The 26,601-nt window shown below is 42.7% G+C and overlaps 1 protein-coding gene and 1 long non-coding RNA gene across 4 annotated transcripts in view; one reads left to right on the top strand and one right to left on the bottom strand.

The window, feature by feature from the left end:
* The window catches only part of LOC133506643 (tumor suppressor candidate 3), a 142,379-nt gene that overhangs the window by 92,532 nt on the left and 23,246 nt on the right, over positions 1 to 26,601 (top strand). The gene's annotated exons all lie outside the window — the stretch shown is intronic.
* LOC133506646 (uncharacterized) lies at positions 14,362 to 17,292 on the bottom strand. The gene is made up of 3 exons (XR_009796569.1): positions 16,561 to 17,292; positions 15,398 to 15,505; positions 14,362 to 14,465 (listed from the first exon to the last, which is right to left on the bottom strand). It is a non-coding gene; the product is annotated as an uncharacterized LOC133506646 (long non-coding RNA).

The raw sequence follows: 26,601 nt of genomic DNA, 5'->3' as shown, positions 1-26,601 counted from the left end.
AAATTGCTTAAATTTTCCTCTGTCTTCCTCCGGTCTTGGTGAAAGCTTGACTCGTAACGTACTGGACTGTACTGTGTGATGTTCACACAGTCAGCGGGTGATGAAGAACAATATGAGATGTCTTCTGAATCACTCTGGCTAGAGCAGATGCGAAAGAAGCGCAATTTGAGTGTCTTTGCTCATATTTTTCCAATGGATTTGATGCAAACAGACAAACTTGTCGAATTCCTCTTTCCCCTTTCTGATAAAGAGCAGCAGAAACACTGCTGATCTTTTCAGACACGTCAAGATAGACCATGCGACTGTAATCAGGATTTGCAAGAGCTGTGGCAGTGGAAAGATGTTGTTTCAAGGAGATGAAGGAAGAGTCTGCTTCCGTGGTCCAACAAAGAGTGTTAGAAAGATTGTGCATACCTTGTTCTTTGACCATCCGTCTGAGTGGGTGAGTGAGTTCAGCAAAGTTTGGAACATGATGCCTGGAGTAGTTGCAAAGACCGAGAAAGGCCAGCATGGTTTTGACATGTGTTGGTTTTGGGTGATGGAGGATACCATCTTTGTGATAGGGAGACATTCCTGTGCCATGGCATGAGATCAGACGTCCGAGAAAGGAAACCTGTGGTAGGGGAATTTGGAGTTTGGACTTGGAACACTTCAGTCCAACAGAGGTCAAAAGTGAAAGCAAAGACCTAGTGACTTTGAGACAGGAAGTTTCAGATGGAGCCGCCAGCAAGAGGTCATCCACATACTGCACCAGGAGAACCCCATGAGGCAATTCAAGCGGAGACAGCAACTGACGAAGACAGTCATTGAAGAGTCCAGGTGAAAGGACAAACCCTTGAGGCAGGTGATTGTAGGAATAGCAAACACCATTCCAAGTGAAAGCAGAGCAAAAAAATTATTCATGGAAGGATGTAGCGGAATGCAAAAGAAAGCATTAGCCAAGTCAATGCAAGTGAAATGAGTGTGGGCTGATTTGGGATAGTGCCGAGTGAGGGTTCGGGATGGGAAAAGTGAGGGTTAACACGGCCGCATTAATTGCTCGCAGGTCATGGAGCATGCGAAACTTTCCAGTATTTTTCTTTTAAACAGAGAAGATGGGGGTGTTAAAATCAGAGCGAGATACGTTGCAGAGACCAACATCAGTGGGAGGGTTAGGTTAGGGTTAGGACCACAGCGATGTGGGAAGGGAATCATGAAGTTGACCAGCAAAATCACTGTCGGTTGTTTCACGCCCATGGTGCCTATCCAGAAGTTAGTGCTCCAAAACAGAAGTGGGTAAAAATGTATTAGACTGAATCTAATAAGCATCAAGTGACGGGGAATAGAGCCATAGAGAGTGAAATGAATTTTGCCAATCAGTAGCCTGTGTGCATGGCAGGACAAACGGACCGAGATCCTTCGCAGTGTGATGAGGCGAGACCATCAACGAGTCATGTGGGTGACAAGGAGACATAGAAGGATCCGTGGGATCCGCCATCATGTACCATTTGAGTTGTTCAAGAGTCAGGAACACCGAAAAGGCGACACCTGGTATGCCTGCAAACAAATCACCCATGTTCAATTTCCATATGTTGTTTTCAATTTCCTGAAACGCCTCACTATACATCTCTTCCCCTGATCTGTCATAGTATAGAGGGCAATGCATACAATCAGTTACCATATCATAAGATCTGAGGTTGCGAACCCAAGGTGACCAGAGAGTCCAAAAGTGTTCAGCTTCAACCCAACCACTGGAGTCATTATCCACTCTTGCCCAGTAGATGTCGGCAGTAGTGCATGCCACAGGCCAATGTTCAGGAAGCGGGAACTGGAAGGTGGCACCGGAGGCAGAGGGAGCCGAGCAGCCGGAAATTCCAGGATGAGTCCATTTAATGAGAGGGCATGTGGCGATGAGGAGATCTCTGCTCAAAAGTCAAGAAAAGCTGCGGCCTCTTCATCTGCTTTGGGAGCAACCAAATCTGGAATGACGCACTCAGGGAGCGGGAATAAAGTATCTAACGCTGTAGACATGGTCAAATAATTTTCTCGTGTAAGAGCCTGATGATCGGGGAGAGAAGAAAAACCAGAATTTTGCATCAGAGTACTCAACTGTGAAAGCGGACATGGTTGTATAAGGAGAAAACAGATGTCATCTGCTGTTAACATGAGTCCCGTAACCGCTCTGCACTGCTTGAAGCCAATTGGCACCACCAGATTGCATGGGTGGAAGTTTCTGCAGCAACACACTCACATCAGTGGGAAAGAAAGATTTGTAAAACATAGCAGAGTTACCAGTAGCCAGGTCAACTTTGGCTAACATGGGTGCCTGCAAGATTTGGGAACGAGTCACACGCTGATGAGGAGGAAAAGCTGGGCCTTTGGAAGATTCCTCTGGGTCTTCAGGACCTCTGGTTCGACCCAAAACGGAATCAGGTTGGGCATCTGAAAGATTCTGGACATGAGACTTTAATTCAACTAATTGATTGTAACTGAGCAACATACAACCTGTTTTCTGTTTCCCCATGAAGAGCCTCTAGCTGCGTGTTCCGCAGCATAGACAGCAACTCCCTGTTACTCCTTTCAGTCGGGCTGCTGGTTGTTTAGCGCAATGGGTACGGTCTTCCGTTTCCACTTCAGCGTTCACTCTATCTTCATGTTCTGTAGTGGTTCTCTTAAGTTGATTTCTGATATTTTATGGAACCTTTTGGTGTCCGTTTAATTCTGCCTTCTACAGTCCTAGTTGAGTGAAATGTGTGAATCGGTCAGCTCTCAAGTCGTCCACTTTTTCCAATTCTTCTTCTTCTTCTTTTCCTTTCGGCTTGTCCCGTTAGGGGTCGCCACAGCGTGTCATCTTTTGCCATCTTAGCCTATCTCCTGCATCTTCCTCTCTAACCCCAACTGCCCTCATGTCTTCCCTCACCACATCCATAAACCTTCTCTTTGGTCTTCCTCTCGCTCTTTTGCCTGGGAGCTCCATCCTCAGCATCCTTCTACCAATATACTCACTCTCTCGCCTCTGAACATGTCCAAACCATCGAAGTCTGTTCTCTCGAATCTTGTCTCCAAAACATCCAGCTTTGGCTGTCCCTCTAATGAGCTCATTTCTAATCCTATCCAACCTCGTCACTCCGAGCGAGAACCTCAACATCTTCATTTCTGCCACCTCCAGTTCAGCTTCCTGTTGTTTCTTCAGTGCCACTGTCTCTAATCTGTACATCATGGCCGGCCTCACCACTGTTTTGTAAACTTTGCCCTTCATCCTAGCAGACACTCTTCTGTCACATAACACACCAGACACCTTTCGCCAGCTGTTCCAACCTGCTTGGACCCGTTTCTTCACTTCCTGACCACACTCTCCATTGCTCTGTATTGTTGACCCCAAGTATTTGAAGTCGTCGACCCTCGCTATCTCTTCTCCCTGTAGCCTCACTCTTCCCCCTCCACTTTTCTCATTCACGCACATACATTCTGTTTTACTTCGGCTAATCTTCATTCCTCTCCTTTCCAGTGCATGTCTCCATCTTTCCAATTGTTCCTCTGCATGCTCCCTGCTTTCACTGCATATGACAATATCATCTGCGAACATCATGGTCCAAGGGGATTCCAGTCTAACCTCATCTGTCAGCCTATCCATTACCACTGCAAATAGGAAGGGGCTCAGAGCTGATCCCTGATGCAGTCCCACCTCCACCTTAAATTCCTCTGTCACACCTAAGGCACACCTCACCATTGTTCTGCTGCCATCATACATGTCCTGTACTATTTTAACATACTTCTCTGCCACACCAGACTTACGCATGCAGTACCACAGTTCCTCTCTTGGTACTCTGTCATAGGCTTTCTCTAGGTCCACAAAGACGCAATGGAGCTCCTTCTGACCTTCTCTGTACTTTTCCACGAGCATCCTCAAGGCAAATAATGCATCTGTGGTACTCTTTCTAGGCATGAAACCATACTGTTGCTCGCAGATACTTACTTCTGTCCTGAGTCTAGCCTCCACTACTCTTTCCCATAACTTCATTGTGTGGCTCATCAACTTTATTCCTCTATAGTTCCCACAGCTCTGAACATCCCCTTTGTTCTTAAAAATGGGAACTAGAACACTTTTCCTCCATTCTTCAGGCATCTTTTCGCCCGCTAGTATTCTGTTGAATAAGTTGGTCAAAAACTCCACAGCCATCTCTCCAAATTGCTTCCATACCTCTACCGGTATGTCATCAGGACCAACTGCCTTTCCAGTTTTCATCCTTTGTAGTGCCTTTCTGACTTCCCCCTTAGTAATCATTTCCACTTCCTGGTCCTTCACTCTTGCCTCTTCAACTCTTCCTTCTCTCTCATTTTCTTCATTCATCAACTTCTCAAAGTATTCTTTCCATCTATTTAGTACACTACCGGCACCAGTCAACACATTTCCATCTCTATCCTTAATCACCCTGACCTGCTGCACATCCTTCCCATCTCTATCCCTCTGTCTGGCCAACCTGTAGAGATCCTTTTCTCCTTCTTTCGTGTCCAACCTGGTGTACATGTCTTCATATGCCTCTTGTTTAGCCTTTGCCACCTCTACCTTTGCCCTACGTCGCATCTCGATGTACTCCTTTCGCCTCTCCTCAGTCCTCTCAGTATCCCACTTCTTCTTCGCTAATCTCTTTCCTTGTATGACTCCCTGTATTTTGGGGTTCCACCACCAAGTCTCCTTCTCCCCTTTCCTACCAGACACACACCAAGTACTCTCCTGCCTGTCTCTCTGATCACCTTGGCTGTCGTCGTCCAGTCTTCCGGGAGCTTCGGTTGTCCATCGAGAGCCTGTCTCACCTCTTTCCGGAAGGCCGCACAACATTCTTCCTTTCTCAGCTTCCACCACATGGTTCTCTGCTCTACCTTTGTCTTCTTAATCTTCCTACCCACCACCAGAGTCATCCTACACACTACCATCCTATGCTGTCGAGTTACACTCTCCCCTACCACTACTTTACAGTCAGTAACCTCCTTCAGATTACATCGTCTGCACAAAATATAATCTACCTGCGTGGTTCTACCTCCGCTCTTGTAGGTCACTATGTGTTCCTCCCTCTTCTGGAAATAAGTGTTCACTACAGCCATCTCCATCCTTTTTGCAAAGTCCACCACCATCTGCCCTTCAAAGTTCCTTTCCTGGATGCCGTACTTACCCATCACTTCTTCATCGCCCCTGTTTCCTTTACCAATATGTCCATTACAATCTGCACCAATCACAACTCTCTCGCTGTCTGGGATGCTCAGAACTACTTCATCTAGTTCCTTCCAGAATTTCTCTTTCAACTCTAGGTCACATCCTACCTGTGGTGCATAGCCGCTAACCACATTATACATAACACCCTCAATTTCAAATTTTACTCTCATCACTCGATCTGATACTCTTTTCACCTCCAAGACATTCTTAGCCAGCTCTTCCTTTAAAATAACCCCTACTCCATTTCTCTTCCCATCTTCTCCGTGGTAGAATAATTTAAACCCTGCTCCCAAACTTCTAGCCTTACTACCTTTCCACCTGCTCTCTTGGATGCACAGAATATCAACCTTCCTCCTAATCATCATGTCAACCAACTCCTGTGCTTTTCCTGTCATAGTCCCAACATTCAAAGTCCCTACACTCAGTTGTAGGCTCTGTGCATTCCTCTTTTTCTTCTGACGCTGGATCCGGTTTCCTCCTCTTCTTTGTCTTCGACCCACAGTAGCTGAATTTCCACCGACGCCCTGCAGGTTAGCAGTGCCGGGGGCGGGCGTTGTTAACCCGGGCCACGACCGATCCGGTATGGGATTCTTTAGATGAACGCTCATATTTGTTTGGCACAGTTTTTACGCCGGATGCCCTTCCTGACGCAACCCTCTGCATTTATCCGGGCTTGGGACCGGCCTACAGATTGCACTGGTTTGTGCCCCCATAGGGCTGCATTCGTCCACTTTTTCCAATCTGCCTTCTAATTCTCTAATGGCAGCGGTCACTCCAGCACCCAAAGTTTCCGCAACTATTCATGTTCGATGTCTGTTGTGCATGAGTGAGAGACGTTTGATCGCCTACATCTACTTCGAGTCGGCCCACAATTACATTCAATACTGGAGCCTGAAGTTCATTTAAAGTTTTCTTGGCTTTATGGTAAGGTCCAAAATGGGTTACTTGGAGACAACGCCCAAAGCCATTTCTCCTCCAAGTAAGGAGGTGGCGTGGAGGGCAATTTGGGTGTTGACGGTACCAGGCCAACACTTTCTTCCTTGACAGCCAAACGGGACAACTTTAATGCACATGCCATTGCCATCATTCTTGCTTATGCTTTCATTTCCACAACTTTCATTGTATTCTCCCTCACGTTTCTACCTTTTGAAGACAACCTGTTATTTTTTTCCCACTTCCAATTTTAGAGCTGCCACTCTTTCAACACAAGCTTATTCCTTTTCTTTCATTAATGTCACCAAACATGCAGTCGAAGACAATGGAGGGAACCATTCTCAGAACATTTCATCCATTCTTTCAACGGTTCTTTCTCACTATCTCGTTCTTTTTCAAGCAACCCTCCAACACACACATCACATGCATTTCTCACTTGTACACTTAGCAACAATTGTTCAGAATGGTTTGGTATTTGCCGCAAATTGAACTATTCACTTTCTCTATTGAACTGTCCCTCCATTTTGTTTTAAATAGAACCCCCCCTCTCTCTCTTTTTTGTTTTTGTAGTCAACAGGTCTTTCTATTTCTAACAGAGGCAGATAAGTGACAAAGCAACAATAACGCGGATGGTGTGCCTTCTTGCACACTCACGCAGCCAACAACTCGAACTCAGCGTTAAAAATGCAAATATATAAAAACAAGAATGAGAACAGCAGACAGCAGTTCTGCCTCCGTTGATCTTGCACTCACACACACACACACACACACACACACACACACACACGCACGCTTGCCTCACTATGCTACACTTATGTGTGTGTGCGCGCGCAAGACACTCACCCGCGAGCCACCAGATGCCGAAGGATGCTCCTTTTTTTTTACCATTTTTACCATTACCATTGGGTATCATCATCATCTGGCGTAAAAAAATTTGCCAAACATATATATCTAAGATGATACGCTGTGGCGACTCCGAAAGGGACAAGCCGAAAGGAAAACAACATTGGGTATCATCATACCTTTCTTAGACCATTTTATTAAGGTCACTTTAATTTCTACAGTTTATATCATCTCGCAGATGGATTACTATTATTATTATTATATTTATTTATTTAAAAAAAAATGCTCGAGCCTCTTTATTTTAGTCCTTTGATTTCGAATGAGGATTTCTAGTCTCTAGGATTCTCTGAAAAAAGGAGACAACCTCTCGGTCCAGAAAGTTTTGGACTGGCCCTCAACCTACTGGTGTGTCTGGCAGTCACCTTTTTGTGTTGGCACAACCTCCAAACAAAGGGCTCGTCTAAACCCTTTCTAGAGTGGTACGCCCACACACTCTAAGGCTTTTCAACCTCTACTCATAAGACTGTAATTGCGCATTTTCACTGTCCATCTGGGTTATTCTTAACTTATTTTTACAGTGTACACTTGGTCCTTTGATTTCGAATGAGGAATTCTAGTCTCTAAGATTCTCCGAAAAGAACGTGACAACCTCTCGGTCCAGAAAGTTTTGGACTGGCCCTCCACCTGCTGTTGTGTCTGGCAGTCACGGGATTTAAAACCTTTTTGTGTTGGCACAACCTCCGAACACAGGGCTCGTCTAAGCCCTTTCTAGAGTGGTTCGTCCACAGAGTCTCAGGCTTTTCAACCTCTATTCATAGGACTATACCACCCAAAGTTTCCCCTACTGTTCAACCAGCCAGAGACTAATTTCACAATGTCGCAAATTCAAACGTGACACGGACCTCAACCCCAGTTAACAGACAGAAGATCATTTTTGGAGGATAAATGTCCTCTTACCTTATCAATTGTTGGCCGGCCGATGTTCTATCTGTCAACCAAAACCTCAGTCCGAAATCACGCCGGCGTCACCAATTGTTGGAGGACGCTTTTTTCCTCCACGTGTTCGTTTAATTTTGGATAGTGAGATTGTTGGTTATCCAAATAAAGGCTGGTGATGATGAACAGTTTCGTCGAAGAATTTACTAACAGAATATTCTGGGCAGTTATGAGTTACAGACAATGGCTGTAGAGAGCAGATCAGAAGTGCAAAGATACAGAGAAAACACACATCATTTAACTTGTCAGAAGGGTGGACTATGGGCGGTGTCAAACCTGTGGTGTGAGATCGGGGCTTTCCACTTAGACAAAGAGTTACTGTCTCAACCGGTTCTAGCTGGCAATGGATTATTACAAAGTCTCCAGTATGCAGTTCATCAAGGTTAGCCTACGTGGAGAGATGTGCTCAAGGACACATCTGGCTAGAGCTGAGGACATGAGGAAATTATGTCGTCATGACTTAATATGGGCATAAGACCTACTTCACACGGAAGCTCTTTTCAAAAAGGAGAACACCACACAACCAAGTGAAGTTACTGGGGCAATATTACACTATTGTTTGGAGCCATATTCAGATGATATGCGATCACGGCCAAACCGCATCCCCGTCCAATCCACTTCCGCGGCGGAGATGAGCCATCGCGGCTCATCGCAACCGGCCGGTCTGGCTTATGACGGAGCCGAGCCGTGCTCCTTTAGGGGGTTCTTCACAGCCGCCGCAGTATGTGATGAACTACACAGTCGAGCCGGGGCGCTTTACTGCGTTGTGGTCACAGGCGGCTGAGTGAGGGAGAGCCGAGCCGTGCTGCTTTAGGGGGTTGTTCATAGACGCCCAGTACGCGATGAACACCGTCGAGACGGGGCGCTTTACTGTGAGTGAGGTATTCTCGGCTGGGTTCTTCAGAGCCGCCGCCGTCTGCAAAGCCCGACGCGTAGCCTCCGCGGAAGCCGTGACCGCCGAACCTGGCACCTCAGCCGATGTGGCTCATTTTCGGCGTCGTGTTGTCTATTAATGGAGCCGAGCCGTGCTGCTTTAGGGGGTTGTTCATAGACGCCACAGTACGCGATGAACAACACCTTCGAGTCGGGGCGCTTTACTGCGCATGCGGCTGAGAGAGGCATTCTCGGCTGGGTTCTTCAGAGCCGCCACCGTCCCTCGAGCTCGAAGCGCAGCCTTTGCTGGGGAAGTGACGCAGCAGCCAGACAGCGTCCAACGCGCACATCGACATATTTCGTACCCGGATCTTTTGTTACGTTATGAGAGACCGATTACGTGGTACGCCCCAAACTATTATTTTTTAGTAGCTGAATACACACCTCCCTGCTATTTGGAACCCACGAAGCTCTTGTCCTCTGCACCCGTGCAATCCATTTTTCACGACGAACCGGGTCTCTTGCAAACTCATGAAAGGTAAATCCATCCTCCCGAGTGTTCAAGCAATGTCCAGCAATGCAACGAGCCGGCATTTTGGCAAACACGAAGGAACAACGAACTACCTTCCCGGAGGTAAAACTAATGGAAACAAATGAGTCCACTTGGGGGCGCCTCTGTTCTTTACGTCACTTCCTGCTTCTTCTTGAAAACAAATCCCTCGAGAGGATTTTCATGGCGGGAGTTACAAAAAGCTGTATACGTCAAAATCAGGTTTTGTGGAGGAAAAAAATGCATGGGTCCGTTTTCTCATTAATAACATACTAAAAATCATCCATTTCCTGACAGTAGCCGTTTAAACTTGACAATTCATGCGGGAATCTTGGATAATGTCAAATGTGTAAGTGTTGCAGATACAGTATTCCTCATTATACTGTAGACAGTATTTTACCATAAAACAACAGAAGTTAGGCTCCACAAAAATATGCAAGTGCTGGACTGCGAATATGTCAGCATCTAATGTACTGAAATAATGTTTCTAAGTACCATCACTTCATCAGTAATACCTGTCACATACTGTACAAACCATCCTTCAACTGATTCACTTTCTCCTGAGCTTTCAAGCCAAATTGCCTCTTCCCAAACAGTCAACCAAAATAGAAACAGCGATTGCTATATTAGATCTTGTGTAAATGGCTTTCATATTTTTATATTTGCCCATTTTCCACCTTTTTTCTTCCATGAAACTATCCTCAAATCCCTCTTTCCCTTCAGTCTCGCGTTCAATGGCTTGCACCTGCTAGACGATATTAAAAATATCTCTTATCATGTCTATTCTCCTTCCCTCCTATTTTTGTGTTACTTCCTCCTACAATCCAGTCTAATTTTCCATTTCCCTCCCCATTTGTGTCAGTCTCCCCAGACTGTGTAATTCTTTCAAAATGATGAGCGAGAAAGGCCAGGAAGATTTTACTGATAGGATCTGCGAACTGACGAATAGCACTAGCAGGCAGATATAATTTGCTTCAACTTCTCACTGTGTAGGCATGAACATCCTGCCTGTTAATTTTTGCTTGCACATGCACAATGGTACAGAAGCACAAATGCGGCTGCTGTGGCCCACCTACACACAAATATGGCATTGGTAATCCAATCGAATGAATGAAAAGAGTAGAAGCACAATCCCTCACGTTTGCAAGAATACACAGACCATGGAATATTAATTAAGCAACATCAAATGGGAAAGATATACGCACCCTTTTAATATTCAAGTGTGCTTTTCTGGTCTCCTATCAACTCCTTCTTTTCTTTTTTTGTTTTCCAAGCCACTTATCCTCACAAGAGTTGCGGGCAACTCCATCTTTGTTTGCATAATATTAGCAGAGGACATTACCATATTTTCAGTTGATTTTGCATGTCTTGGTGCAACATTATTTTTCCAATTGTCATTGTGTTACAGGAAAGTTTTTTTTTATTTGAAATTATTATTATGAAAAAAATGTAAAATCATTTATTGGCTTGAAAATAATAGCCTGTGAATTCTCAGTGGGCCACCAGGGTTTTTTTCAATGTCAGAAACCTTGTGCATTAATCTATTCCTTACACCGGTGTGTGTGTGTGTGTGGGTGTGTACTTGTGAGCTCTGTCTCTTAATATTTCTAGAAACCACATGGAATGGCACAAAGAGTTAACTTTGTAAGTGAAATAAATTGACCTTCTGGATGAATATTTAGTCACACCATTAGATCCTGACCACGGCTAACTGCGTGTTTTTGTTTTATTGTGTGCCCGTCTTAACGACAAAGAAAGAATGAGACTATGGGGAAAATGTTAATGGTTTTGTGCAGGAGGCCATTTATTGGAATAGAAAGTACTTATGTCGTATGGGTAAACAGACTAGTCGAGACATCGACTTCACCACTGAACTATGTCGGTGATAGCTTGAGGTTGATTAATGGCCAGTCTTGTGTTTTGACAACAACGCGGACACCTACTGAAATCAAAAGGTGGTGGGTACACGCACAAAACTAGCCTCTGGCAATATTTTGCTAAAGTACAGTGCAGACACATTTGCTACTGGAGCTTGCCCTTGCTTGCATTTTTCATTTTGTTTCTTCTAAAGAAATCAGAAGCATCAACTCCTGGATATTTTTTAAATCTGTAGGACTGTACTTTTTTGTAGATAGTCGACCATACTTCTACATTTGTCTATACTCTTTAGCATAATCTGGCCACAGCTTTCAACTAGCATAACCTTGTTATAAGCAACAAGATTCCTTACATTCCACTGAAGACTATTACAAGCTTCATCAGAAAATGGCATCACTGGAGATGAGAATGCAACACCCTGAAATGTAAGTTTAGTTAAATAGAAAGTTAGGGAATTAAAAAACATTACAAATGTCTCAAATTAATGGGCAGGAACAGGTTAACACACAGCTAATTAGCTACACAAATGAGATGGTTGTCGCCTGTGGAATCAGCCAGCAGCCCTCCCTGGAATTCGCTAGGAGGAAAGACAAAAGATATGGGATAGCAGACATCAGGCTTATCCCAGCGCCAACAAATTACTGCTGAAATTAATAAATTTGTTGACCCTTCATAAAATTTTTTCAACCCCAAGGAGTAAACTGTTGTGGACAGTAGCTGCAGCAACAGGAAAAAATAAATTCAAAACACAGATATCCAACAACAACAAAAAACAGACCTTCAAGTTCCTGGGAATTACAGTCTCTCAGGACCTGACTGGAAGACAACAACTTGCACTGCCATAAGAGCTGTTGACAATTTTACACAGTGGTCGTCGAGTTAGTACTGTATCCCTCTATTACGGTATGGTTTTGGTGCCGCCACCAAAAAAGCAAACTGCAACTGCAACGGACAATGAAAACTGCTGAAAGGATTGTCGGCACCACCCTACCCACCTACCCAGGAATTGCATGCCATGCGAACTACGACGAGCAGGCAAAATCTTCTCGGACCCTCCACACCCTGGTCACCATCTTTTCCACCTCCTTCCCTCGGCTAGGCACTACTAAACAACGCAAACTAAAACTAGCAGGGATTCAGCAGCTTCTTCCGTCTTGCAATTAACTTCTTAAAAAGCTATCTTACAATTCAACTGTAAAATGCTGCTAATTTTTTGACTTGAATTGTCACATTTTGTCTGGTCAATTATTATATATTATACATTACTTGTGCACTCACTGCAGTAGTCTCACCACGTTGCACCATCTGCACATCTGTTGTTGAGCAATACTAACCTCTCGTACCTGAATAGCATCTGCACCACTTGCACAATCGCCTGCAGCGTATCGGTATTATTTACACAATCGGCATTGTCCCAGATTATCACACAACTAGTCACTTTAAACTGCATATATTCGTTAAAGTCTTGACGTGCTTTGCACAATAGTCATTCCATTGGAATATTACTCTTCGGCATTCTCACAGGTCATCAAGGTTAGGGCACTCTGCATCCTTTGCACAATTGTCAAAAAAAGTGTTCTATCATTGCAAGATTACTACCAACCCTTCTTGATCTGTAGCTGTTATCACAATATCCTTATGTGTCAAAAGTATTCTCTGTCAATTTACTTTGTCTGTTGTCGTACTCGACATGTATTTCAGCAACCTGAGACAAATTCCTCATTCATTTTTGACATACTTGGCGATTAAAGATGATTCTAATTGTGATGGTGTCCAATATCTCAAAGAAAATCACGAGTATCACTACTGAGCAGCCAACAGTGAAATCTGTCATAATACATACAGAAGCCTTACGTGTTGTGAAGCAGCAATCAGAGGGACTGAAACAGGATTTTATTGATCTCCTGAGAAAGTGGATTGTCTGAACGTCAAGGTGTTTTTTTTAAGTGGACATCAACTAACAGTATTACAAGATGATGAATGTTTCATCTTATTATGAAAGGTGAACAGATGTTCAAAATATGTATACTGCTCAATTCAGTTATCTTATTTGACAATGGTTGCATTTTTGGGAACACAGACACTTCTACAAGGCAGACAGTTTCTGTTCAAATAAACAACGGTTTAAATTATTAGCTACCAACATTTTTTACTCTGTGCTTGTAAAGATAAACATTGGACAAGATGACACAGAACAGCAGAAGAAACAACTCTGAAATACAACAAATTTAAAAAGAGTCTTCAACTTGACCAAAACAATCAGTTTGCCCCCTCCACCCATCCCTGGAGCTGGGGAAAAAAAAAATCAACTCAAACCCCAACACAAGACTCCCAGTCCATCTCATCCAGCTCTCCTGGATATCACTGACAAGATGAAAAACTTATCAATGTTTTAATCCAACTCACACGATGCCCATCTCCCACATTTTGACCCATTCAAGGTCAGATGACAAAGATGTTATTGGGTCAGTTAAAATTCCTGTTTTCTTTGTTTATCCATCTATTTTATACCGCTTGTCTGAGCAGGTCACGTAGGCAGTAGCGTGAGTATGGATGCCCAAACTTCCCTCTCCCCAGCTACTTCATCCAGCTCTCCCAGAGGAATATTGAGGCATTCCCAGGCCATCTGAGAGACGTATTCTCTCCAGCATGTCCTGTGTTGTCGCAGGGGTATCCTCCTGGTGAGACATGCCCTCATCAGGAGGTGTCTAGTAGGCATCCGAATCAGATGCCCCAGCCACCTCATCTGTCTCCACTCATTGTGCAGAAGCAGCAGCTCTACTCTGTACTCCTCACAAATGACCGAGCTTCTCACCTTAACTCTAAGGAAGGACCCGGACACCCTGCAGAGAAAACCCATTTCATCCACTTGTATCTGGGATTTTCTTCTTTCAGCTACCACCCACAGCTCGTGACCATAGGTGAGGGTAGGAAAATAGATAAACAGGGAGAGAAATTGAGAGCTTCGCCTTTCGTCTTAGCTCCTTCTTTATCACAAAGAACCAATACTGAAAAGTACTGTGTGGGTATTTTTTATTCTTAATCCCCAATCCATAGTAACCTCAGTAGTTGTAGGTATATACAAGGAAATGCTCACCTCCTGTATGCGCCAGTTTACTGCTGCATCGTTGTGGCTGCGATATTTAGTTCTCTTACCAACGGTTGAGGTCTAGTTCTCTTTTCGGGTTGAGATCCCGATGCCTGTAAGAAAAATAGTTGGCACCGCAGCTGAGTTCTGCTTCTGCCTGTGTAGCCAATGCTTTCTCCAGTCTTTATCAAAACATGCAGGTTTGAAGTGATCAGCACAGTTTAGAATGCTTGCTAGGCTATAACAAGTGTAGAAGGATTGAAACAACAGCACGGGAAAACGGTGATTGAACAGGATGTTTGCCTCGTGTGATGTCACAGCGCCGGAAAGAGATGAAAAGCAACAATGCAAAAATCAGAAGGCACATTCTGCATCGTATTTATTGATGTAACTCCTGCATATCTGCTATATTATCAATTTGAAATGGGAGATGTGGTTTGTAAGGCGTTCTGGGCTTATCAAGTAAAATATCCTCTGACCTGTAACCTTGCCATCGTTCAGCTCCTCCCATTTAACTACGGTGGAAACAACCATCCACCAAGGGTCACCATGCCCCATTTGTGCCCATAAAGAATCTTAATTTCCAGTCTAACTGATAGTTGCAATCTGACATTTTTGGGAATAAATCCAGGCCCTGGGGGGGTGAATGCATTTTTTTTTTTTTTTTTTTTTTTTAACTGCTGTGATTACAAGGACAGAAAGTTGATCAATGAAATGAGACAAAGTGCAGCAACAAGCATAGTGAGTATAGCATGTCAGCCTCACAGTAAATTATTCTTACATTATTATTGTACTGTTATCACTCTGAGATTTTCTCTAATCAATATTTGATCACTCATTAACAAATTGTTGAGTAATGACATTATTATGCCAGTAATGACATTATTATGCCTTAAAACATGGTTCACTGAATGTAGCTTTAGCACCATTCTTAATGAGGGAGCACCAACAAATGTTTGTCTCATGGACAAGTGTTGAATGGGGGGGAAAGGTGATGGAGTTGCTGCCATATTTAAATGTTTTAGTGTAAAGAAATGAATAAAACCTTTTTATCCGTCCATCCATTTTCTGAGCCACTTATCCTCACGAGGTTCATGTGAGGGCTGGAGCCAATCCATGCTGTCATCGGGCAGGAGGCGGGGTACACCCTGAACTGGTTGCCAGCCAATCACAGGGCACAAAGAGACGGATAACAATCACACTCACAATCACACCTTAGGGCAATTTTAAGTCTATAATTTCTGCATGTCTTTCGGATGTGAGAGGAAACCGGAGTGCCCAGAGAAAACCCACACTTGTGGGGCCAGGATTTGAACCCTGGTCCTCAGAATTGTGAGGCCAACGCTCTAACAAGTTGTACCATCGTGCTGTCAATAAAATCTTTTAGATATCTCTTATTTTAGTGTAGAGTGATCCAAAGCTTGTTGTTTTAATAATTTATAGACCTCCAAGACACATTGGAATATTTATGGAGAAAATGTGAGAATTTCTGTTAGTTATCTGGATGGGCAATAAGTTTTTTCTTTTATCATAACACAAAAATGCTGAAAAGCTCAACCTGATTGGAGATGAACTGAAGTCAAAATTTTCTCTGACTTGTATAGACAGTCTTCGTGATGTTATGAAAGATTTAGTCAGGGTGCAACAGCAACCTTTTTCTGAAATTCTGCAGTAGGAATATAACAGGTGGCATGGTGAGTGAACGGTTAGGATGTTTGCCTAGCAGTTCTTAGGACCCGGGTTCAAATCGTTTCTGTTTGGGTTTTTTCCAGGTACTCCGGTTTCCTCCCAAATTCCAAAATCCTGGATGGTAGGTTAATTGAACACTCTAAATTGTCTGTAGGTGTGAATGTGAGTGCAAATTATCATAGTTCATCATATCATATCATAGTTATGAGTTGTTCTCATACTTAATGTTCACCATGCTCATATTTTCACTGTAGCTACATCAAAGATCCTTTATTGACGTACAGTGCACTCACTCCGCCTAGAAACGGAATGATCCTAACACGTCAAGAGGTGTCACACTGACGCTTTTTCTTTTAAAGCATTTTAACAAATCACATCATGAAATAAACATTTTTCTTGTGAAATTTACAAATCTTTTAACTAGAGACATTACACTCCCCACTTGATATAGTCACTTCAAATACCAATATATTCATGAAACATCACAACCATAATCTCTGAAATAGGTCTCAAGAACACCTTCGTAGTCTCTTCTTCTTTAACAATCCGCACTTCCACTTTGCGGACTTTCTTGTCACTGCTGGGTAAAGTTTTCTCTATCAGTCCCATCAGCCATTCATTCCTGTGTGCCTGAACATCCTTAAACAGGACAACATCTTCTTCTTTGACATTGGTCCGGTTTTCAGTCCATTTTGTGCGTTTCTGCAGAGTATACAAATATTTACCTTTCCACCTTTTCCAAAACGTGTCTGCTAGCTTTTGTTTACATTGTTTTTCATACAACTGTCCAGAGGAGAAGCCCGCTGGGTCCTATAAGTACTGGGGTTCATTATCGCCGATGAGATGCAGGTATGGGCCTCCTAATCAACGCAGGTGTGTAGGGGACTTGCACAGCCAGGGCTGGGACCGGCAGGACCATGACAGATGGGGTGCAAGTTTGGACTTTCCCATCACAAAACCTACATGGTACTGACCTCGACTGTCTAAAGAATGACTCTATAGCTACAGTAGTTGCATCAGAGAAAATACACAGCTCATTTCTTTCCAAGGCACTTAGCGATCCGAGACTGTAGCACCTTTTGATTTGTAGATCCTCAAGAGCTTTTAATGAGTCTTTCCATGAGACCCATATCTCCTCTTTTTCTGGAGAAGAGGTGCATCCCAGTCTGTCTCTTCAAATGACAGTTCTCGGAGTACTGCTTTGCCTTGCATGACAACGGGAGCAGCAAAACCCAAGGGGTCATACAGACTGTTGACAGTACTCCCCAGCACATGAATGGCTTTGTCTCATTTCATACAAGGTAAGTAAAACTGTCAGTTTGTAGGTTCCAACAGAGTTCTAAACTCCTTTGTACTGGGAGAGGATCTGTTCCAAGGTCCAAATCTTTCAAGTCTTTGGCACGGTCCTCCACAGAAAGTGCTTCAATGACCAGGTTACAGTTAGAAGTCACTTTGTGGGGACGCAGGTTGGATTCTGCAAACATGTTTTTAGTTCTCGTTAACAGGTCTATTGCTTATATTGGAGTGGGAACAGATGTGAGCACATCGCCAACAAAAAACTGTCTTTCAACAAACTGTCTGGCATCTGTACTGTGCTCTTGTTCAACCTCTTTTGCTGCTCGTCGCATACAGTAAATGGCCACAGCTGGTGAAGGGCTGTTCCCAAAAACATGCACTTTCATCCAGTATTCAACTACAGCCTTTGTGATGTCATTGTCTTCAAACCAGAGATATCGGAGGTAGTCTCTGTGGTCTTCACACACCTCAAAGCAATCCAACATTTGCTGCACATCCGCTGTCAGCGCAATCGGCTCTCTTCTAAATTGCAGAAGCACTCCTGACAGTGAGTTGTTAAGATCAGGTCCACTTAGTAGCACTTGGTTGAGAGACCCCGTAGCTCAGTGGTTAGAGCACTGGTTTGGTAAACCAGGGGTTGTGGGTTCGTATCCCACTGGGGCCTCCACTCCCTGAGAAGGGTTGCATCAGGAAGGGCATCCGGCGTAAAAATTGTGCCAAACATATATATGCGTTCATCTGAGATGACACGCTGTGGCGAACCCGAAAGGGACAAGCTGAAAGAAACCAACCGGTTGAGAGACGTATCACCCCCTTCTTCTGGCAGAGGGGAAGCAAGCTCATCTTAATCGTTATGCAGTATATTCTGCATGAACTGGATGTAGTGCTCGCTCATTTTTGGCTTCGTTTCCAAAGTCTTTTTCAGTGAGTTGAAGCGTTTTAAGGCCTGATCTCTGCTGCTTGTGAGCCTCCTACTTGGACAGCGGAAGGGTAAAGAAGCCACCCAAATGTTTTCCTTGTTCTGACTAACTGCACCATCCATAAGTGTTAGAAAAGCTGTGTCATCTATAGACAATGCTACCTACTCATCTGACTCTGTTCTGTCAAACACAGACTGACCTAGCTTGTCTGTGTGAACTGTGGAGTCTGCAATGTTTGCAACTGCTCGTGTGTTTAGCTGAGGCCTAACACTTCAGTCTTCTTTCACTGTAATAGTGTTTAGACTTGGTTCGAAGTAAGTTGTGCGTCCGTTTTCTAACATATGTGTATTGTATACATTAATCTCTGTTGTGCTGTGAGAGTCACCTAAACATATCTCCGCCACTATAACCCAACCCAAGTCCAGTCTTTGGGCATAAGGAGCATTGCTGGGGCCGTTTATCTGTTCACGCATCTTATGAACTCGGAGGATATCCCTTCCGTGGGGTATGAAGATTGGAGCATGATGATCAACAGGTTGGATTTTGTCTGCAATTGGGAGAAGATGAGGGTGGTACTGAGCGATCTCAGATGCAGGGATCTCAGATTAGTCATCTGGAACTGAGTCACATTCGATTAAAGGGGGCAGCTTGATTTTTGTCTCTCCGTCCATGGACTGTATGAAAAAGCTCTCAGCTGTACGAGCAATTTGAGTGTACGGGGTGGGTGAGGTGTTGATTTCAAACAAGTCAAAGAACTCTGTCTTAGCTAGGGACTTATTACTCTCTTCATCAATCACTGTGTACATTTTCAATGCTTTGTCTTTTTGGCCTTCTGTATAAGCTTCCACTAAACAGATCTTAGAACAAGTGCGTGAGCTTTCACTCTGACCACATACCTCTGTGCACTTACAGAGCACTGCTGTTTTCTCCTCAGTAACTGCTCTCTCTGAGGTGTCGCATTTTGAGACAGGAACAGGACCTGGATGAAGCGCTGATATGTGCTTAGGACTGTCACACTCAGCACACTTGACTTGCCACCTTACAATTTTTTGCAATATGCTGCATTGAACCATAACATCTGTAACAGATGCGATGCTCTTTGAGAAAGGCTCGACGCTCCTCAATTGGTTTGTCTCTAAATGACTTACATTTTTTTAGAGGGTGTGACTTTTTATGAATCGGGCACTCTCGATCTGGTTCTTCTATTTTTTTTCCTCTGAACCATCTTGTTTTTCCTCTGCAATCTCTGTTCTGTGTACTGACACAGCAGCTTTGTGATTGTGTGATGTAGACTTTTCTGTGTGACTGGATGCTTGACTGTTATAGCTGGATAAATTAAAGCTTGGATCATTCCTCATTTTCGCTTGTTGCTGGACAAACTGCACAAAAACAGGAAAGGGGGTAATTGACACACTATAAGTCTCTTTGTATTGCTATCCTACAGTTGTCCATCTTTCCTGCAGGTTGAAGGGAAGTTTTTCAACTTTTAGTCTCACCCCTCGAGCTGTGTCCAGGTACGCAAGCCTTGGAAGTGCACCATCTGACTTAGCAAACTGTAACTCTAAGAGGATGTCACCAAGTTCTCTTAACTTGTCTGTATCTTGTTTTGTTAGTTTTGGAAACTCTTCTGTCTTTTTTATGAGTGCGTCTTCAACGGCCTCTGAGGACCCGTAACATTCCTTGAGATGTTTCCAAACCATTTTTGCCCTTGCAGCGGGATTAAGGGTGCGCACAGCACAAATCCTTTTAGCCTGTTCTGAAGACTTTGGGCCTAACCACTTTGTTAGTAAATCTAGCTCCTCTCTAGCTGATAGATTTAAGTCTTTAGTTGCACTAATGAATGAGGTTTTCCATGCCCAAACGTTTTCTGGTTTGTCATCAAAATGCAGTAAACCAGTGCTAACTAGTTCTTTGCAAATGAGATACTTTGCAAAATCATGTGCTCCAATTGCTTCAGGTTGGTTGTTGTTTATGGGTTGGAAAGTGTGTGCTAAAGGATTAAATGAAGATGTGTTAGTTGGACCTAGATTTACTTGCTGTTCATGTTTGATGTTGCTGTTCATTGGTGGGAGAGCTTGTTGAGTTGCAGTTAACAGGTTGGTTGATGACTTGCCTGTCTAATACATTGTCATTTATTTTCAAGGGTCCGAGTAGCTTACTTTGTTGTTCGACATATTCCTTTGTGTGCTGTGCTGTGTTAAAGGGCTCAGCTTTAATGGGGGGTTCCATGTCTGACTCCCCGCTCTGACTTGCCACTTCTTCGTACGCTGCAGCTTCAGCCTCGACTGCTGCTACTTTTTTTTCACATCTCAGAATGCGGAGACTGGCATCTAAATCGGCCTTTTGCTTTTAAGCACTTGCCTCTAAGTCTGCTTCCTGCCTCCTCATGGTTCCCTCTTTATCATCAAAGATGGCTGGGCTTTAGCTGCTTGAGTTTTGGCGTAGGCTTTCGTAGCTGAAAAACTTGATGATGGTGATGATGAAAGCGACCTCCTGGTGGGGCCCCTGGACCTGGTGCTGTGTGAAGGTGAAGGTTGCTGTCTCACCAACAGTTGCTGCCTCTCCGGTGATGGCTGGACTGCAGGGCCTGGTTGATCTGTGGCTCCACCGACATTAGATTCTGTGTTGCTTGAACCCGCTTAGTGGTCGTCTTTTTACTGTGCCGTCCTCACGACACGTTACTATGTGAAGCTAGACAGCCAGCGGACTTCGTACACAAATCGTTCTTTTCTTGTTTTTATGGAGGTCTCTTGTGGTAAATGAATTAATAAATGTAACTGAAAGATACAGAAAAATATACATTACACTGTGCACTGTGTGCCATTGAGCAAAGTATCGGTAGCTAGCTTATTTATGCTAAACACAACAATAGCTGTATCAACGGTCACTCGTTTACATCAAGCTTTCAAATAAAATATAATTGTGACCTCAACCTAATGTCTGTGAACATACAATACTTACAAAGACAAAAGTTTCCCAAGGTTCAAATGTTTAGAACACATTCAGCATAGTTATGAGTTGTTCTCAGACTTAGTGTACACCATGCTCCTATTTTCACAGGAGTTACATAAAAGATCCTCTACAGCCGTACAGAGCACTCACTCCGCCTAGAAACTGAATGATCCTCACAGGTCAAGAGCTGTCACTTTTTACTTGTCATCCTTTTTCTTTTAAAGCATTTTAAGACATCGCATCATGAAATAAACATATTTTTCTTATGAAATATACAAATCTTTTAACTAAAGACATTACATAGGGTGAAAAAGCTCTTAGTCTTAGTCTTAGTCACTTTTTGAGAACTTCAAACATGTTTCATGTGCAGTATTTGGAAACAAAACAAGGTACATTTGGGGGAGCCATATAATAGTGACTTGAGATCTGTGCATTGTCTTGCGTCTGACTGTCATGAAATTTGTATCAATCTTTGTATCATGAAATAAGGGCACGTTTTCTGCAAGCACATAATTTAGAATGAATTCTGATTCAGTAATACACACAGTGGTGTGAAGAAAATTGGCCAGTATGGACATTTCATGTCTGACGGCGATGTTGCGTATGCACTCGTTTTGTTTGCAGAGAAAGAACATTTCTGTGTATTTGTGAATGAGGCCCATTGATTTTTCAGAATTATGGTGTGGTTAGTGGTCCTGTATGCTACTAGATTCCTTATGTCCTATTCTCAAAAAAGCAAATGGTCAAAACTCCTTTTTTAACAGAAACAAAATCTATTATTCTACTTCATCATGCCTTTCTGTTCCATACCCTCCTTCACGTTCAGCATTGTTTGTTTTATTTTCCCCTCCCACTCTTCCTGTCTGAGTGTCTCCTGACCTTTTGCAAGCTAAACACAAATCCATACTAACCAAACCCATGATAGTCTAGAATGGGAGGAATGTAGCTATTTCTGAAGGTTAAATGACTTTTGACTATTTACAGCTAACAGTGTTGTGGTTTGGATTAAGAAGCGATGAGAGTAAACATAAATACTCTCAATTGACTTTTACGTACACTGCATCGAATGTCCACTCTTTACTGTTTCTTGGGAATTATGATATGGTCTGTGGCATGACATACAGTAAACGTGAATTGCCACTTACCATAATGTTTCTTTGCATAGCTCTTAAAAGTGTGGCCTCTCACATGTGGAGAGGAGCTAGACCCAAGAGCAGGTGGAGGGAGATAGTTTATCATGAACAGACTATTTAGCAAAGGTAATTGGGGTGGTCTTGGGCAGGCATTGGCTAGGAGGGGTGGCTGGCTTGGTAGTATTGCAGGGCAATTCATGACATGGCCTTTAAAATGAGTCTGCGTGTTGCTGTTGTTTTTTAACCTGTTACACATTTTTGATGCTTAGATCTCGAATTTGCTTCATTTTCCTACAAAAGGACTGTTTGACTATTTAAAACACAGTTTTCTATGTCAATGTATTCAAATTAATATGTAATGCTCGTCAGATCCGATCAGCTCTTTATACTTGTGGTAGGAATAAAAAAAACAGTCTACTTATTTACTGTATGTTGCAGACAGTACACAACGGATGCAAGTGCATTTGATCAATTAAGATCCATCCATCCATTTTCATAGCCGCTAAACCTTACAAGGGTCACGGGCCGTGCTGGAGCCTATCCAAGCTGTCAACGGACAGGAGGCAGGGTACACCATGAATTGGTTGCCAGCCAATCGCAGGGCACATCAAGACAAACAGCCGCACTCAAAATCACACCTAGAGGCAATTTAGAGAGTCCAATTAATGTTGCATGTTTTTGGGATGTGGGAGGAAACCAGAGTGCCCAGAGAAAACCCACGCAGGCACGGGGAGAACATGCAAACTCCACAAAAGCGGGTCCGGGATTGAACCCTGGACCTCAGAACTGTAAGGCCAACGGTTTCCAGCTGACATACCTTGCTGCCTCAATGAAGATTTACTATTAAATAAGTCCTGCTGTACTTTGTTTTTCTTTTGGATGCAATATTTTTCAGGAGTGCTCATGATTCCATAGCACTGTTGTAAAAATATTACTGCTAAACAAATTTTATTCTGTGAAAAGTCAGTGAAAATTTGCACGTATTAATCTCTGCAGTAATATAACCTTGATGTGCTTTTTGTTTTGTTTTTTCACATCTCAAAGCTTCTTGTTTTATGCAACACCAAACTGACTTCATTAATTTACTTTGGCAGAGGCTTAAACATTAAAAAAACTTATTACAATATAAGAAACATCATAAATCTATAAAAAGGATTTGCTGAGTGATGGGATTATGTCAATAAGCAAGATGAGACGTCTTTTGAAAGTATCATTTGTTAAAGTGCCAAGGGAATATAAAACTCAGTCTGGATATGGTGTGTGTTTTTGTTTTTTCACTTCAAATGAAATTTTCTCTTTCCTTTACATCCAAGGCTTTCCATTCCAATGACAAGTTTTCACAAAAATCCTCTTCACAAGCATGCATTTACCTACGAGTTTTTATTGTACAGTAGATGTGTGACGACAAAGGGGCAAAAACAGTTACAGCATTGCTCACTAATGCATGGAATTCCTTCATTGTAATCCATCAGATTAATTGGAGGTACCCAGCCATGGTTTGAGAAAGTTTTCATCCCAAGAACGGTTCTTGTTTTAATCCTCTGTATGCAATACTTGCATAAAACACTGGTACTGTCGTCACCATAAAATCATATTTAAATCATCCAAGACCTCCCCTTCTGAATTATTATTTTTTTTTTCTGTACTTCGTTTCACTCATTCAAGTAAGTTGCTTAGGTGTTTTACATTACATGTGTTACATTTGATTAAATGTTCTCGAGTTAACAATCACTTGTCCATCAATATTCAAAATGTAAATAAAACACATTTTGTTCACCACAATTTTTGACAGAATGCTTAGTTTGGGATTTGGTTTTCTCAATATGTCGCAATGCATCAAAAGTTCAACAGTCTTCATGTGCTTGTCATGCAATATATATAAATTTCTTCCTAAACCTATTAAGTTTCAGAGACAAAGCAGGTTCTGTTGTATTTGTTTATTTGAAGTGGCTGGGCCATATGAAGGAGAAATTGAGTACAAGCACTAGAAACTGAGTCCACACACTCTTGAAACTTACTACGCACTTATTAATAATGGTTGTATGGATGGGAGACTAGTTTTTATTGGGAATTTTTAGGCAAACAATAGACTATTATAGCTCAATTAAACTAATACAACTTGGTTTAATAGGGGGTCCTCAACATAACGTTTTTGAGAATTCCAGTCTATTTTGAAGGCAGTAAACATTTGGATACCGAGCTCGGAAGTTAGCTATTTAAATGTATTTATTTACTCAACATTACTGCTACTCTCGACAAAGAAGTCCCTTTTCTCACCAGTCTTATATTCGGAAAAATAATACAAATCACAGAATATATAATACTATTTAAATAATTTTGTTGCAACTCTTCTGGTTAATAATGGAATGATCAAACAGAAACTTAAAAACCTTTAGTCGTGCCACCAGAAATAACCTTTTGTTCTTGTGCTAATGAAGAGTTGCTTTGTTGCCTGACAAATATGGAAGGCATCTTGATAACAATTCCAAAGCCCCATCTCTGCAAGACAACAGTGTGTGGAAGACAAAAGTATCACCTTTAGTTTTGTCTGCTTTCAAGTGCAAACGTTCTTAATTTCCTTCCAGCGAACCAAGAAAAATCTATCTCCCCTTTTAGTTTTTCTTTGTCATCTTCTATTCATCTCTCCATCCTCATCCATGTCTGATGGGAAAAGAAATAAACACTGGAGCAGTCAAGTGGAAAATGGACGTTTGATGTGGTGTAAACTGGGTGCGAATAATCTGTGAAGGCTTAAATGACTACCAGACCTCCATTCATCCATTTTCTAATTTCCAAAGACTCGCGCTTTGTCTTTCTACCTTTCCTCCATCACGTATAAATGGGCACAAATAAAGTTAACATTGGCTCGTAGAAGATTTTGTGGATCTTTATGGAACAAGGAATCATTACTCCTAATTTGAGTGGGCAAACTGAAAAAGATCCTGGTGATTTCGCTCCCAATTAGCCAAAAATACCGTGATGAGGGTTGGTGGGCTGATATCCGTGATGCTTTTTAATGTTTTGAGCCCATAAATAAAGGCTGTATCCAGTGTCCAACTGAGTGCCTGAACCGAGAATCCTTTTTAACTTCTTTTCTGATTAATATTTAACTATTCCAAGAGCACTGGAGATAGAGGTACCAGCAACTCTGCAACTCACCTTTGTTTAGTTTTTAACTTTTGTTTTGTTTCAACTTCATGTTGTTTCATTGTGACTTTCAGGTCTACTTGAGCTCTCAGTGACAGCAAGTCACTCTCATGAGTTGGTTTTGACCAGTCATAACCCCTTACAATGGCCCTTCTGATGCATCCCACCTTTTTTCTGAGTTTGGGACTGTCAGTGACTGTGTATTGGGGTACTGTCAAGGAATCAAACCTATGTCCTTTGCATTAAGGGTATTAGTATGTACCAGTATGCCACCTCTCCCCTAATACTCTTGAAGATTGGCTTTACAATGTAAACATTTACAACCCTTATTATTATTATTATTTCTTTACCTGTCCTGTGTCACGAATGAGGATCGAGGACGGACCCAAATGCATGACTCCAGAGGCAAGCAGGTAGTGTACAGAAAGCCTTTATTCGGTCCGTGGTCAATGATCAGCGAGTCAGTCAGGAAAAGCAGCAGTATCAGAAGAGGCAGGCTTACTAGGTTGGTCAGGGAACAGGCGAGGGTCGGTACACAGTAGGTCAGGTAGACGGAGTGCGGGAATGAGGCATGGGAATCAATGATCTGGCGGAGGACAAGTTTTCCCCTGTGTCCTGTAAGTACCGGGTGTAATCAGCCGAAACAGGGTGCAGGTGTGTGCCGACTAATTGGCTGACCACACCCAGCCTGTATGGCTATGCAGAATATTGGATCTGTCTGCCTTTTTGGTTGAACAGTTTTGCTGTGCACCAGGAGAGTTTGAAATACTTCCTCTGTTTATTTTTTAATTATTCTGTTCATTGAAAATACAGATGGACAGAATGGGGTGTGAATCACAGAACAAAAATGTTTGGTATATAGATTGGACAAAAACACAATTTATTTCAGAAATAAATTTGGCAGCATTGAATGCTTGCATTCCACTGGGTTACTGTAATCTTATAATTACAGTTATATAAATGTAACTTTGTCCCAATGGGGCACCACATCACTTTTTATATATATAAAAAAGTTAGGGGAAATGAAACTAAATGTTTTTTTAATAAGTCTCAAAAATTGGAAGGCAGATAGACTTTAGATAGACGAGTTCCCAACATAAAGGGCTGTACAG

Source organism: Syngnathoides biaculeatus, chromosome 9 (assembly GCF_019802595.1).
Source record: "Syngnathoides biaculeatus isolate LvHL_M chromosome 9, ASM1980259v1, whole genome shotgun sequence".
Taxonomy (NCBI): Eukaryota; Metazoa; Chordata; class Actinopteri; order Syngnathiformes; family Syngnathidae; genus Syngnathoides; species Syngnathoides biaculeatus.
The sequence above is the reverse complement of the archived record's forward strand: the minus strand, read 5'-3'. Positions and strand labels throughout refer to the sequence as shown.